Source organism: Orycteropus afer, unplaced genomic scaffold, assembly GCF_000298275.1.
Source record: "Orycteropus afer afer isolate SDZICR_OR568_19922 unplaced genomic scaffold, OryAfe1.0 scaffold00464, whole genome shotgun sequence".
NCBI lineage: Eukaryota > Metazoa > Chordata > Mammalia > Tubulidentata > Orycteropodidae > Orycteropus > Orycteropus afer.
The window spans coordinates 1-553 of record NW_006922051.1 but is presented as its reverse complement, the minus strand read 5'-3'; positions in this window follow the sequence as shown (position 1 = coordinate 553).

The window sequence follows — 553 nt, the reverse complement described above, 5'->3', positions numbered from 1 at the left end:
TGGGTGGTATCTGTACAGGTCTCCTCCACTGGGTGGCTCCGGTCCCCTAGTTCTTCTAATGGCGACCTCACCCCCTTGGCCTGGCGGGCCCTGTTCCTCTCTCCCTCTTGGGCATGGCAGTCCCGCCCCCCCACTCTTGGGCAGCGGCTATGGCTCCATCCCACTGGCTCACATGAACAAGCAGTCCCACACTCCAGAACCAAGTTGGTGAAGGCCTGGCTCTTTGAAACCTAGGGGGCTGTGATCATTCCACTCCCAAAGGCCATGGTCCTACCGTTTCAGGATGAGGCAACTCTGCTTCCATTTCCTTGATCTCTCCACCTCTGCCGATTAATGCTCGAGGGCAACCCACTCCTCTGGAAATCTTTCTGCCCAAAGGACACTTGGCTTTCTTGCTCCATGGGCCGGCCAGCCTGCTACTCCTTTTTATGCCGGTCTTCTCTACCAGTTAATGTCCGAAGGCAACCCACTCCACCAGGAAGCCGGCTAACCAAAGGCATCAAGCTTTCTCCTCCATAGGCTGGTAAGGTTGTTGCTGTCTCATGCTGGTTCT